Raw genomic sequence first — 14495 nt, 5'->3', positions numbered from 1 at the left:
GACTCTCCAAGTTCTCTCTCCTCCTTTAAGTCTCTCCTTAAAACCTACCTCTTTAACCAAGCTTTTGGTCACCTGTCCTAATATCTGCTTAAGTGGCTCAGTGTCAAATTTTGTCTGATTATTCTCCCGTGCAGCACCATGGGATATTTTACTATGTTAAATGCACTATATAAATGTAAGTTTTTGTAGCTATAATTTGTAAATCAGAATTAAATGCCTCTTTGTAATGCACAGCTGATGTAAGTACTTTTTTTTCATCTTGTGTTCATCCAGTTCTTTTAAATACCATTATTTTCAACACTTGCTATTTCTGTTTCAGCTATTAGATAGATTTGAGATGGAGAGGTTCCTTGGCCAAATCAGGAGCTTTATTCAGGAAAAACACAGTGGAAGGCATTTGTTGTCTTTTCTAATCAGTCATAGTTTCTAAATTGATACTCATAGATATCAGTTGCTTCAAGATCATCAGTGAACTGGCAATGTGTTGAACAACTTTTTGTTGTTTGCAAAAATGAACTTTTCTTACAGATAAGGCAAATTTCTGATTTTTTAATGAGTTTATTATAAGCTCTGTAATTCCCTCCCTAAACCTTTCCAACTCTCTACCTCCCCTCCTTTAAGATGCTTCTTAAAACCTACCTCTTTGGCCAAGCTTTTGGTCTCCTGTCCCAATATCTCCTTATGTGGCTCAGTGTCAAATTTTGTTTAATAACGCTCCTGTGAAGCGCCTTGGGACATTTTACTACATTAAAGGTAGCAAGTTGTTGATTATGACTATATTCTTCTGTCACTTGTTTGCTTGGGAATTTAAATCAATATATGAATTACCTAATAACACCTACTGTAACATCAACAATTGAAACACTTAGCCAGGTTTTTATGTTCTCTGGAAGTTAGTTACAAGGTTTTTATTGAAAAGGCAATGACACAGAACAGGTCCATGCTACATATACATAGGATATTATGGTAACTAGAAGGACTCCTTAAATCATTCCCAATTATAAGCTGATTAACTCATGGCAGATGTGTTCCTTACATTTGGCTGTTGAAAGTATTTGTCAGGCTGTCTTTTAACTGAGTCATGAATTTAATTGCAGACGGTATTCCTATGTCCCTCTTGAAGAATATCAAAACATGTTATTTAGCCCAGTTGGTGGTCAAAATTCTCTTTGTAAAAGTTTCTCATGGGGGAAAAAAAAGTAAGAGGCTGCTTTGAATATTTTAATTGTTCGTTCACTGAAGATTAAGTTGTGTTGAGACCCAGGTCTGACCTAAGCAACCTTGTTTGGATTGGAACATATGATTCTCTGTGTTACTTTCTTTCTTCAGAAAACACCCTTCAGTAAACTAATTCTTGCATTTTGTTTTCTTTAATCCATTTCTATTTCCTTAGTTTGATCAAATAATTCATATAGATAATAAAACCCAGAATTTCTTCAAATGAGTTATCCCCCAACTCCTATATGTTGAATCAATTCCCCCGCTGGCTCATTAGGTAAATGCAGTGTGACACTGAGCCAGTTTGGTCCCAGACCTGCGTTGAGTTCTTACAATCAGAAAAACCCTTTGTAGGTCAGTCTATGAGATAGAGGTAATTGACTTGAATAATGTTAAATAATCTTCACAACTTATAAACACAAAGGTATGACAATGGCGATCAATCTATGTTCGGGCTGTTTCATTGATCCATGGTTCAAATCACCATTAATTCAATTAATTCCCTTTGGATCATGATGAAAGCAGCCTCCTTGATTGGATTACTGTGATTGCTTCTAGTTGGACATTCGCCCTTGATGAGTTTGGCAATAAAAATATTTGCCTATTATTTAACCCTACAAAATGTTACTGTAGACCTATGAGCCTAGATTCTCCTGTGAATGGCCACCCATTTTGGCATAGATTTGGGGTGTGCTAAACAGTGTAAAATTCATTCTTAAAGGCTACTGCCTCAAATCCACCAGGTTATAATAAGTAAGGAGGTGAGTAAATCTATATGAGTGATAGAGGATGCATGATGTCACCAGCACTTTGAATTACCTTGGACACCCTTGTGAGGTCAATTAACCTCTTCCTGCATTGTATAGCAGTTCTTGGGTGGCGGAGGTTGAACTGACTGGATATGCCACCTCCCTCCAGTCAGCCTGCACCACTCACTTCTGAGACCCCTGCCCTCAGTGCCCATCAAGTAGATCCTCCTGGCCCTCACTTCTGCCAGCAGCACCTCCACAGGTGCATTGGAAAATCTTCCAGCTGCTGACACCCCCAAGGCTGCTGCTCCTTCTGCAGCCTTGTCGAAAAGTGATCTTGCATTTTAACTGGCTGCAGCCTTTTAGGGTGGGAGGAAACTTTATTTCCCTCCCTCCCAGCAGCGGTAAGTCAATAAAGGGTGCCTTTCTGGCCTTAAAGCTGCCCTGCGAGGTTAATGAGGGTCCTGGAGGGAAATTGCAGTGGGTTACATACAAACATATGAAATTGACGGGCAGGAAATGTACAACTGGTCCATCAAGCCTGCCCCACACAATGATGGCTGGAGCATCATAACCAAACACTTCCTCCTTCCCTCTCTCCTCCCACCCCTCCCCCTCCTGCAGCCATGTAATCTCTTGGGCGAGGCAACAAAAGCAAAGAAAAGACCCAGGGCCAATAAGGGAAAAAATACTCTGGATGATTGTGGTGATTTCACGCTGACAGGTGTGAGGACCGCCAATGGGAGGAGAATCCAGGCCACCATCATTCTAGCCAATATATGGGCTTTAAATCAATGCATGACTTCCATTTTGAATGTGATGTTTTAAAATTAATTGGAACTGAAAAAAACAGTTAAAAAAAAATGCTTGGACAAGATATTCCATTTTTATGAAAATTATCTCATAATTTACATTCCTCTTCATTACTTCTGCTATCCATGGTTTCTTCTGCTTCGGCTTTTTCCGTCAGGCTTCCTATGTTATAACCAGCACTATTTTAAAATGTTTCTAACGTAGTTTAACAGTACATTCTTCCACTTTTCTTCCTATAGCCTCTTTGACCAAGCTTTTAGTCACTCTCCTAATCTCTCCGTGTTTGGTTCAGCATCCATTTTGTTCCCCCCATGCTTCTGTGAAGCCCCATAGGACACTTGTCCACATTAAAGGCATTACATAAACGCAAGTTGTTATTGTAGCCCATTCAGGCAACTCAAATCTGTTATGTCTTTGCTTTCTTATCTGCTTCAAAACAATTGATATGAAAACAGAAAATGCTGGAGAAGCTCAGCAAATGAGGCAGCATCTGTGGAGAAAGAAACAGAATTAACGTTTCAGGTCAAAAACCTTTTGCCAGAACTGGAAGATGTTAATTAGTTAAAGTTTTTGAGCAAGTACAGAGCCAGGGAAAGGGGGAAGGGGAGGGGAGGAAAGAACAAAAGGGAAGATCTGTGATAGGGTGGAGGGCACGAGTGATTAAATGACAAAAGGGATGATGGTGCAAGGCAAGGAGGGTGGTAATGGGACAGGTTAAGAAACAAAAGACTGGTCTAGAGTAGCTGGAAATGGCAACAGCAGAACCATTACCAGCACTTGCTGTCCGAAAAAATGGGAGCAGTGGTTATGATCTGAAGTTATTGAAATCAGTGTTGAGTCCGGAAGGTTGTAAAGTGCCTAAACAAAAGATGAGACGCTGTTCCTCGAGTTTACATTGAGCTTCATTGGAACAGTGGGACAGAGAATTAAAATGGCAAGCGACCGTCGGGTCAGGGTCACACTCGCGGACAGAGTGGAGGTGTTCAGCAAAGCGATCACCCAATCTGCGTTTGGTCTCTTCAATGTAGAGGAGACCGCATTGTGAGCGGTGAATCCAGTATACTAAATTGAAAGAAGTCCAAGTAAATCGCTGTTTCACCTGAAAGGAGTGTTTGGGACCCTGGACGGTGGGAAGGGAGGAGGTGAATGGGCAGGTGCTGCATCTCCTGCGCTCGCACGGGAAGGTGCCGTGAGGGGGAGAGCAGGTGTTTGGGGCGATGGAAGAGTGGACCAGGGTGTCGCGGAGGGAGTAGTCCCTACGGAATGCTGAAAGGGGAGGGGAGGGGAAGATATGTTTGGTGGTGGGATCGCGCTGAAGGTGGTGAAAATGGCGGAGGATGATATGTTGAATGTGGAGGCTGGTGGGGTGGAAGGTGAGGACAGGAGGAACCCTATCATGGTTCTGGGAGGGAAGGGAAGGGATGAGGGCAGAAGTGCAGGAAATAGGACGGACACGGTTGAGGGCCCTGTCAACTATAGTGGAGGGGAATCCTCGGTTGAGGAAAAGGAAGATATATCAGAAGCACTGTTGTGGAAGGTGGCATCATCAGAACAGATGAGACGGAGACGGAGAAACTGGGGGAAGGGAATAGAGTCCTTACAGGAAGCGGAGTGAGAGGAAGTGTAATCAAGGTAGCTGTGGGGGTCAGTGGGCTTATAATAGATATTGGTTGACAGCCTATCCCCAGAAATGGAGATAGAGAAATCGAGGAAGGGAAGAGAAGGAGATGGACCAGGTGAAGGCAAGGGAAGGTTGGAAATTGGAAGCAAAGTTGATGAAATTTTCCAGTTCAGGGCAAGAGTAGGCAGCAGCACCGATACAGTCATCAATGTACCAGAAAAAGAGGTGAGGGAGGGGACCTGATTAGCACTAGAACAAGGAATGTTCCACCTATCCCACAAAAAGGCAGGCATAACTGGGACCCATATGGGTTCCCATAGTGACAATTTTTATTTGGAGGAAGTGAGTGGCGTCAAAGGAGAAGTTGTTCAACATAAGAACAAGTTCAGCAAGGCGGGGGTGGGTGGTGGTGGATGGGGACTGGTTGGGCCTCCATTCAAGGAAGTAGCAGAGGGCCCGCAGGCCGTCCTGGTGGGGGGGTCGAGGTGTAGAGGAACTGGACGTCCATGGTGAAAAGGAGACAGTTAGGGCCGGGGAACTGGAAACTGTTAAAGTGGCGGAGGACGTCAGAAGAGTCGCGGATGTAGGTCGGAAGAGATTGGACGAGGGGAGAGAAAATAGAGTTGAGATAGGAGGAAATAAGTTCCGTGGGGCAAGAACAGGATCAAACAATGGGTCTCTATTGATGTTACCTTTGAGTTCCATTTGTACCAGGGTATGTTTTCACATTTTTCCAATATATTTCGTTAGCACAGTGTCCTTGATCTGATTTCTTAGAACGTTTAGAATATTAGAATCAGACGAAAGTCAATTTTTAAAAATTTTGTGCATCCCCATGTCTTGCGACATTCTTATTACTAATCCTTTGCCTGTTCGCAAAGGGTGTTGCAACATATTTCCAAATCCTGTGCTAATCCTTGCTAATAACTTGTGATGACGTAGGTGCTGCACTGTTGCAGTATTTGCGTAATCGCTATGCATTGTAAACAGGACTATTGTACAGGGATCCGAAATCACCAATGAAGTTCTGTTGGGGAAAAAAATTCAATTATTTTGCAAAGCAGAGAAAAACAGACAAATAAGGTGTGACATTTCAGACCAGGTCTAGATGAAAACAAAGGGGTCAGTTTTCTGAATAGATACTGGTTTGGCCGACAAGCGTCAATGACGGGCAAGGTTCATTTGCTGCCAGCAGTAACTAGCAAAAATAAGGCTATAATGTTTGTATTAAAATAAAAGCTTTAATAGGATCACAAGTTAAAAGCAAAAAGTTCAGAAATTGTGCATTTTTTTTCCTGAGCACTTCTTGATTGTATTTTATAATGTAAAGATTTCTTTACATGTATAGCTGCCCAATGACTCAATTGGCCCATGCAAAACTGAGCAATATATTCCAGTGAAGTCCGAGGTTTAATCATTTGTCTGTCTTGTTAGCTGACCTCAGCATCCCTGGGCCAGGGAGGGAAAAATCAAGCCCAAATTTCCACTCCAGATGCAAACCAATCATTCCTGCTGGAACGGGTCTGAGTGGGGATATCAGGTGAGGAGAATATCAGTTTCATCTATGGTCCCACCTACAGTCCAATAGCTTGCTGACACTCGAATACTTTGGTGAGGTACTGGTGGATGGTTGGCGTCCACAGAACCTGTGGCTGACATCAGAAGATGGGAGAAAGTTGGGGGGATTTAATTTAAACTTTACTGAGAGCCGTTTCTATAAACATAATTTCCCCAATCCTGAGCTCCCAGCAGGGAGCCATATTGGCAGGGAGCACGGGTCAGAGAACGGCAGCTACAATGTTGTAGCCCTGTCTCTGAGCCACACTCCCTGAAGGCATACTGGAAGTGCAGGAGTGCTGAATTACCCCTACAATGTAATAGATACCAAGGTATGAAAAGTGCACTGGAATTTCACTGCTTAAAGGGTTAATCATTTTTGAAAGGCAGAAAGAGAACATAAAAGTAATCATAGACAAATCAATATTGTTTGTTTTCTTTTTCTATCAGTATCCAGTGAAAGCATTGCATCTATTTTAATGTATTAAAATTGTCTGACTGTGCTCTTGAGCCAAACAATCCTGCCATCTCTAAAGTTAGGGAGCCCTGAACAGCCAACCAGAGACGGCTGTGAGTACAAAACCTAATCTGACTGACATTTAAGTCTCAAGTGGTTAAGTTTAAGCAGCTCCTAGCTGGGCTGCTGGTGGGAAGTGGTCAATTTTAAGGGAAAGGAAAAATGGGCAAGATCTGTTCTGCCTTATATAAGCACATATCATGTTGGACAATTATGGGGCAGCAATGGTAAATCCAGAATGGCTGCCCCTTGCTGATGGAAGAAATATGTGTCAAGCAGCAATGGGAACCTAGAATTTGTATTTAATGAGTTGTACATATTTCTTATGCTGGATAGCTTCACGCAGGCACGATGCACCAGTATTAACTGGAGATTATCACCTTCAAACTAAGAGTGGAACTCAGTTTAAAAAAGAAGAATGAGCAGGGATGTGATCCAATCAGTCAGTCGGTTGTCATAACCAGTCTGACCATAGATACGATATGATTTGCTCTTAAGCTCTTCAATTTCCCTCAGCTGTCTCTCTGTGTCATTCTTCCATTCACGCTTTTACGTACTTAATCCCACCATCTCGGCATTGGTTTTTCATGTATTTCTGGTCTCGGCTTGGCTCATTCCCTCGTCCAGTGATACTAATCTTCAGCCAAAAAGAAAAGAAAGACTTGCATTTATATAGCGCCTTTCATGACCTCATGACATCCCGAAGTGCTTTACTGTCAATGAAGTACTTTTGAAGTATATTCACTATCGTAATGTAGGAAACGTGGCAGCCAATTAGTGCACAGCAAGGTCCCACACACAACTAGCAAGCCCTGTTCATTGCAGTCTTCTTGCTGTAACATGCACTGTTACTGCACACAAACCGCTTATTACGTATGCACAACATCCTCAAGGCAGAGTGGATTCCAAAAGTATGCAGCCTCTTCTTCTGTGCCCTGTCTATGGCCTTAATTTCAACACCATTAAGAAGTGTTGACTGGACATTAGCCTCACATACTCTGCCTACAATAACCCCAGACATGCCTCTCCTCTTCCAGTGTGGTTTCTATAATCCATCAAATACTTTTAGCCACAGCATTGCATCTCTTCCCCTTTATCAGACAGAAAACTTTGCCGGTATAAACTCATCTGTCACTTCCTCCTTCAGACCATCAGTGTCTACTTTTCACTTTCTTACTTCATCCCTCTGTGCCTTTCATCATACATAATCTTGGCCTTTGGAAAGCTGATGTTGAGACCCCACTTCTTTATCATCCAGCTCCTAAGTCATCATAATATTAGCATCTAGGATCTAATGAAAATGGTGTCATGTGTATAGTCCAGGTTTTTTACTGGGTCCTTACCTACGTCAGTGTCTACTTCCCATTATCTTGCTCATAATATGGTTGTAGCAATATTGATGAAATGAGAGACAAATACAACCCCGATGAACTCCTGTCTTCACCTCAAACCATTGTAACATCTTCATACAGGACTTTGTACCTTTATATATTTCCTTTAGCAATCTGGTAATCTTTCCAGCTACACTATAGAGTGCCAACAAGTCCTTTGTGCCATTTCTCTACATTACGAGTCTGCTTAACGCTTTAGTGAACTACATAGTACTGTAATAAGGGAGGAACACCTTGCATCTGTGTGTAAGATGAGGGTGTATTGAGGAACTGAAAACAGATCTGATAGTCACCTTGTCCTGGCTGAGATGTTGGTGAAACTGGTGAGGAGCAACAAACAGAGCAGATAGGTATGTGAACTTCGATGCACTGAAGGACTCAACAAAGAAGGTTTAGTTCAACATGGGTGGGTAATTTCCCCCACTTTCTGATCTAGCCAACCTTGGAGGTGTAGGGAGGCTACGAGATACCAACAAGGAATCTGTGGAAAAGAGGGAAGTGCTCAGTCCAAAGGGGAAGACAGAGCAGGAGAAGTGGCTCAAGCCACTTTCTGTCTGACAGAGAAGGGTAAGGAAACCAAGGTAGAGATGATGGAAAGGAGGTTAATTTTCCGAGTGCATCCCAGGAGTGAGGAACCTTGGCCACTGTCACTGCATAGCGGAAAATTGCCTGTTATTCTGTCAATTGACTTGAGCAGATGGAAAAATGCAGTCAGTGAGCTGCGTTGTTCCTGACGTGCTGCCAGAATGCAGGGTCCCTCGTTGCCAAAGCACACTGGGAAAACTTAGACTAAAATGTAGACAATTACCTAAATAATAAAATGTAAGAGCAACTTAGGTAATCATGCAAAAATGTGGATTAAAAACAGTCATTCATCCTATTTCTTCAGAAACAATTAGAATTTCAGCCCCAAGATGATCAAATGCGTAAGATAAGCAAAGGGCTCCAATGCTGCTGAGACAATGAGATGTCATCTGCAACTGGTTAGGGTTGAACAGTATGGCTTTTGAAATTCAATTTGGGCCTTGGAGTGTTAAAGGTCAGAGAGAGATGTTCCACAGCTCCACCTTTGTGAGAGCATCCCCCCCTCCATAACCTCCTCCATTGGGAGATGTAGCTTCATCTAAGAAAGAAAGGGGCTTGGTGGTTTTAGTGAGTTCTTAGAGTCTGGTTTAAACACCATAGGGCCTACCTGCAAATGCGTGCTCTTGGCATGGAGCTTCCCTCCCCCAGGAAGGGGGATGTATTGGAAAACCGGAGGTAAAACGTTGCAGAAGCTTTCCATTATTTCCCGGTATGTGCAACTGGGAGCGCGCGTTTGAAAAATTCCTCCTTCCTATTTATTCCATACATGTTCTGTGAAGACAAAGACATTTAAAACACGATTTAATGTTTGGAACGATTCTTAATGACCTCTGCAAGACGTTGATGTACTCCAGTGCACAGAGATGAAGTCAAACCAATGGCCCATCGCCTGCATAACAGAGAAATCAACATAAGAACATAGAAACAGGAGTAGGCCATTCAGCCCCTCGAGCCTGTTCTGCCATTCAATTAGTTCATGACTGAGCTGTACCTTAACTCCATCTACCCACCTTGGTTCCATATCCCTTAATATCCTTTGCCTAGCAAAAATCTATCAATCTCAATTTTGAAATTTTCAATTGACCCCCAGCCTCAACAGCTTTTTGGGGAAGAGAGTTCCAGATTTCCCCCACCCTTTGTGTGAAGAAGTGCTTCCTGACATCACCCCTGAATGGCTTTGCTCCAATTGTAAGGTTATGCCCCCTTTGCTCTGGCCTCCCCCTCCAGAGGAAATAGTTTCTCTCTATCTACCCTATCAACTCCTTTAATCATCTTAAACACCTCAATTAGATCACCCCTTAATCCTCTATACTCAAGGGGGTGAATTCGCAGGGGGGATTTTCCCACTCGCCCACCATATTTTGGCAGAAGAGCCGCGGAATCCTCGGAGAAACATGGCGGACAGTCTATACGGGTAGGGAACGATTAATATTCAGTACTGATATAATCCCCTTCCCCCAAACTCTCCCTTCCTCTGCCTCCAGACTCCTGTTAATGCCTTTCCTCTTTTTGTCCCACCAATGACAGCAGTGCCTTCAGTCAGCTAAGTTCCACTCAGTGGAATTCCCTTCCTAAACTCCTCTGCCTCCACACTTACCACACCTCCTTTCACATCCTCTTTTAAACCAACCTCGTCACCTCTGCTAGTCTCTCCTTTGCCTCAGCGTCTGTTTCTCTCATGTCTCCGTGAAGCGTCTTGGGACATTTTTCCAAAGACACTGTGTAAATGTAAGTTGTTGATTTTCAATGTTATTTCCCATTCAAAAAAAAAAATCCTGAATTGCTATTGATATTTGGGAGCTGCGCAGCCTGCGATTCCAACTCTGTCACAGAGATCTAGCCGTGGATAAGTAAATATCTGCCTTCTTTCATGAATCACTGGCTGATGGCTGATCTCTTTCCCCCCCCCCCCCCACCCCATAATCCTACAACACGTGTGAATGTCCATCAACTCATACTGTGAGATCACTGTAGTGAGGGCTCTTGGGAACTTAGCCACTGTAACCATGGCCTATTATAGTATTGCTTGTCTGCATATAAGGCTGCGGGGGATTACTTGACTAAGCAGAGAACTGGAAAGTGTGCTGTTCTCTTGCTTGAGATATCCTGTGCACGTCTTCTGACCTTCTTTGCTGAGAGGTAAGTGTCTGAAACTCTTAAAGAGAAATGCCCCATAAATTCCTTTCTACTTTTAAATTGTCCCAAATGCCTAAACAGCACACACATAGGAGATTGCCTTGAGGTTTGGCTCTAAAGAATCTAGTTACCACTCCATAAAACTCACCAGGATTAAAAATGCATATTTGAGGTCAATCATCTGTTTGAGAAGTTCATTAGCCTGGTATTATATGCCCGGCTCTATAATAAACAACAATAACACAACAATGGATTTACTAAAAGAAAATACAGCACAAATCGCTCTGTGTTAACCTTGTGTCTCTAATTCGCACAGTGAGGTGACGAAGCAGTGTACTGTACTGGAAAATTCAGATCTTGTCCCAGTAGATGACTATTATACTGGCAAAGGTATGACTACACTTATTTTGACCTGATGATGCAACATTTCTATTTATGGGGTAGAACATCGACTAAGGATCATGTGCTTCTGTGTGTAAGCCTTGGTTCATTTTAACGTACACAAAAACAAGTTATTAGGAAAATAAAGCACGACCAGATCAGAAAGCATCCAGGCATTTTGAGGGACTACACGATGTTTTAGCTGCAGCTGAGGCTTTCATTCTAGAAGATAGAGTAAGTATCCCGTCAAAATAACTATCCAAATATAAAAATAGCTGACCAGTCTGTTTGTTTCATCTATGTGATACCCGACACTGACAGTATTGCAATGCATGTACTAGCTTCTCCATCTGATCAACTTTTCTGGGTTTCCACTTTCATGGGCTCTATTTAAGTATCTTTTACTGACGATTGACTCCCCCTGCAAATTTTTCACTCCCTGCTCCTGTTCGCACAAGATCTTCAAGAGGTTTGGCGGGTACCTTTCTTTGAAATCATTTTTTAGTGTGGTAAGATGGCACAGAAAGAGTAACAGAAATCACTTGCTTTCGCCACAGCTGCCCTGAACTGAATGAAAAGCAGAATAGTTTGGCAGAAAACAAGTGCTGAGGAAAGATTGGGAATGAGAGCATTTCAACAGTTAGCAGAAAGAATACAGTGATGGTAAGTTAACCTCTCATTTATTTTCATGTGGTAAAATTGAAGAAAAAAACGTTCCATATGACTGGCGTAAATACATAAATCTGAATTGTAAAGAAAAAATAACTTGGTAGAATTAATTTGATTACTTACAAGAGTCCTGTAAATGGTAGAATTTTTGGGAAGTTCTTGGTATTCATTTTGAATTCATTTAAGAGTTTCTTTTAGCTCAATATCTCAAGTATAAATAAATGGAATAACATAGATGGATAAATCATTTCCAATATTTATTTACAGCCCGTCTTGTGTTACTTGTGCTATGTCATGTGTGGTTCAGCAGTCCTTGATCATCTTGCAGTGGTAGAATGTGCTATCAGTAACAAAAGAGCTGAGAATCATACAGATTGCACAGAAAACGGAATGATCTTGGTGACGACTGCCAATTAGGGGCTGGTCAGCTGAAATACAAACTCTACCCTCTCTTTTAATTAATTGTTGTGGACAAGTTATACGCTCGAGCACATTGCTTTTTGTCAGTAGCTAGCTCACACTGTGCCATATCACTGCTTGTACGTGAAAAGCAGATTTTCAGTTTTCACTGAACTATAAGTTGATAAAGAACTTATGGTGGAGACTGGCTAAAGGCAGAGCTTGTTCTGGGTATGAAGAACAACACAACAGTCTGGATAAATTATGGCTTTAATGGCAAAATAGGTAAACTCTCTGTTAAGCCAACCTCTGGTACAGCTTCTGTTCCTTCCCCTGGTGATGGAGGGTCCATGTTGTTTTAAATTTTAAAGCAAACAACTGAATAGATTCAAACGGTAGGAACTACCGATTGTGGCTGGGTGTCTGGCTACAATATGACATCAGGAGGTGCATTGGCATGCGGAGTAGTGCGGAAGTAGAGGGCAGTGATACATTCTCAGCAAGGGCATCTGATGATACGAGCATGTTATTCAATGATTTTTAGCCATCTGTTACAGGATACCATCATTATTCCACAATATCCGAAGGGCTCGCGTATAATATTGGTGTCGACTGCACTTTTAATGAATCTATTACTTTTTGACTTGGCTTCCTAGTCTCAAAGCTCAAAGGCTCTAAAAGCTTGTACCATTGACATTGATCCATAGCACCCAACTTTGAGGCAATAGAAGCAAAGCATTTCTTGCCAAAGCCACACTGAATTATAAACATTCTTGTTTTGGCTGGGCTCAAGAACATTCTTAGTCTTCCGCAGATGTTCTTTTTATTCTTTTTGGCCTTTTAATCAAGAAGCTGAATTCTGATGTGAGACATATCATGCAGTGTGATGAGAAGTGGGATGTCTATAATGTCCTTCTCAACACAGGGCCAAGTTCAAGCTCCATGGCGCCTATAGTACTTGTAGATCTGGAATATTTAGGAAAGTCTAAACAACTATGTTATCCAAACATAGAAGGGATTCATTGTCCAACGTACAATGTATTGACACAAGGTGGAATTATACTATTACTGTACAACACTTTGAAAGCTTAGGCCTGTTGTGTGTGGACAGTCTTTTTAGCATTGTGTAGCCTTTTACATTTTTCTTTGTCGATGAAAATACTAACACACAGAAGATGATCGGTTCTCTTCCCCTTTTATTCAACTGTTTGTCCGTTATGTGTAAACTTCTGCTGTATTTTTAAATGGATTTTGTCCCATTCTCAGCAATTGAAGGTTAAAAATCTGATTTGTTGAGCTGGAAGATGACTAATAGACTACTTGATTAACCGCAGTGAAAGTGGGCGGGGAGAGAGCGAAAAATCTACCATTAGAATTTGGAGTCAATTTGACCCCTGACGACCCTGACCAATCAGACTTGGACTCAAAGGTGGACCACCCAATTTGAGGGGCCAAAGTCTATAGAACAGCTTTAAGACCAGCTGAACACTGTGTTTTTTGACAATTTTCAAGAATTGCTAATCGAGCAGATTACAGCACAATTGTGTCTAGGCATGACTGCAATGAACAAATTGGAGTTTGTCTCCCTTATTAACCCAGTACCACCTTGCCTTCAAGGCACATTTAGGACAGTTAGCAGGAGTTTTTCTTCACACATGAAGTGATCTATACATGGAATAGATTTTCAGATATAGCAGTGAAGTATATGCTAAATGGTCCTTCTGGTTAGGTGAACTAAGATAGGCTGAACGGCCGTCCTCATCTGTAAATACCTTGTGATCGTGAACTCTTTGGTTGGATTTTGTTCTTTCATTTTTGTACTACAATTGTACAGGGCTATGATTCCTGTGCCATTGCTACACATTTATATAGAATTGTACTTTAGAAAGTACAAAAGAGGTCCCAAAGGCTCACTGGGCAAATTCATTACTCTATGTGCACCTCAACCATATAGACCAGGTTGATCTCCAATATGTCCCCAGTTTGCTAATCTCGGCCAAGGTGGTGATTGAAGCATTACAACTAACCTCGATAACTTAGCCTAGAGAGTGAAAATGGGGCCGAGGTTTGGCCCTTATCACCGTCCAGTTCTTGCTACCGGTACACACAACCAGATGTCTGTTGATGATAGGACCAGGCCTAACTGTGATGGCTACTTTGGTCGAATAGCCTGCTGAACTCACAGTCTAGACTCACAGATAAAGAATGATCGCTTGGGTGAGGTATAAAATGGCTGGCATTTGTGCAATCATGTCCAGCAGGAGCTAGTCCCCTGAGGAGGAAATTGGAAAAAAAAATCCCAAAGATTTTTAAATGAAAATAAGTATCACTGAATCATTCATTCTATATTACGGCAGTGCCAAACACTTGCGAGATTAAGCGATGAGTCTTTGAATCTTTGGATCTAAACTGAATGAAGCCAACTGAAGTGGTAGTTTGTGTGCAAACAGTTTGGCCTG

General features: G+C 42.0%; 1 protein-coding gene and 1 long non-coding RNA gene across 6 annotated transcripts in view; one reads left to right on the top strand and one right to left on the bottom strand.

Moving 5' to 3' along the window:
• Positions 1–2834: 2834 nt before the first annotated feature.
• Positions 2835–10344, bottom strand: LOC137303971 (uncharacterized). Of its 2 annotated transcripts, none has more exons than XR_010958494.1 (3): positions 10049–10344; positions 9059–9222; positions 2835–3270 (listed from the first exon to the last, which is right to left on the bottom strand). It is a non-coding gene; the product is annotated as an uncharacterized lncRNA (long non-coding RNA). The 2 variants fall into 2 exon arrangements; XR_010958495.1 differs by having other exon boundaries at positions 10082–10344.
• Positions 10345–11114: 770 nt separating this feature from the next.
• c36h10orf71 (chromosome 36 C10orf71 homolog) overlaps positions 11115–14495 on the top strand; it is a 38630-nt gene continuing 35249 nt past the window's right edge. For 2 of the 4 annotated variants that reach the window (XM_067972617.1, XM_067972613.1), the window contains exons 1-2: positions 11352–11437; positions 11526–11631. The gene's annotated coding sequence lies outside the window, so the exon portion shown is untranslated. Of the gene's footprint in view, positions 11203–11351; positions 11438–11462; positions 11632–14495 lie in introns of those variants that run through there. The other 2 variants (XM_067972615.1, XM_067972614.1) reach the window with 2 other exon arrangements.

This window comes from Heptranchias perlo, chromosome 36 (genome assembly GCF_035084215.1).
Source record: "Heptranchias perlo isolate sHepPer1 chromosome 36, sHepPer1.hap1, whole genome shotgun sequence".
Lineage (NCBI taxonomy): Eukaryota > Metazoa > Chordata > Chondrichthyes > Hexanchiformes > Hexanchidae > Heptranchias > Heptranchias perlo.
This window is presented reverse-complemented; position numbering and strand designations above follow the sequence as displayed.